Source organism: Neomonachus schauinslandi, chromosome Y, assembly GCF_002201575.2.
Source record: "Neomonachus schauinslandi chromosome Y, ASM220157v2, whole genome shotgun sequence".
In the NCBI taxonomy this organism is placed as follows: Eukaryota; Metazoa; Chordata; class Mammalia; order Carnivora; family Phocidae; genus Neomonachus; species Neomonachus schauinslandi.
Genome location: NC_058420.1, coordinates 103,187 through 103,918, shown reverse-complemented (window position 1 = coordinate 103,918; position 732 = coordinate 103,187). Strand labels below are relative to the sequence as shown.

The window sequence follows — 732 nt, the reverse complement described above, 5'->3', positions numbered from 1 at the left end:
ACACACACACACACACACAAACATATACACACACAGTCACACACACTTCTTACAGAACCGTGCTTGGGGAAACCCCATTTGTTGAGTGCCACTGTGGGCATATTTTGCTAAACTGCTGCTCCAGGTATTTTTGTTTGGAAAATCTATCACAGTAGGGCACAGCTGTTTATTGGATGAGCAGAAAAGAAAGATATGCTTGTGGCAACCAGAAAGTTTTAAGGTCTTCCAACTTGTATGAAATGCACCTGAAGAAACATTTCCATGTTCGCAGGATGCCAAGTTGGAGCTGAAATGTGGTAACAAGCCAGTTGCAAAAAGTGTACAGCGGCCATCTCTTGAGGTCAAACCTGGTACCCAGATATGCAAGAAGGCTTCAGGACACATAGCTTGTTGTCCTTGTCCCATATCGTCACATAATCTGATCATGTGTGCATTTCACAAGAGGTTCATATTGTTCTGCTAGTTTGGTATTGAGAATTTGCTCATACTCCTCCCGAATTTTCTCTTCATAGTCTTTTAAGAGATGCTCACATATTATTCTGACTTGTCGGAGGGGAAAAGAGGGCTGGTCCTTCTTCATCCAGGAGGAACCTGGAGAACTAGGGGCTGTGAGTGCTGAGGAATGAGGCTGACTTTCCGAAGTACAAGCTTCACTCTGATTCAGAAGAGCTTCTAAATGTCTCCCCCTCTGATAAGGACTATATTCTTGTTTTATGTTCTGAAAAGTTTGTT

General features: G+C 42.9%; 1 pseudogene; it reads right to left on the bottom strand.

Annotated features, from left to right (window-relative positions):
• Window positions 1-373: 373 nt before the first annotated feature.
• The window catches only part of LOC110579152, a 4,991-nt pseudogene continuing 4,632 nt past the window's right edge, over window positions 374-732 (bottom strand).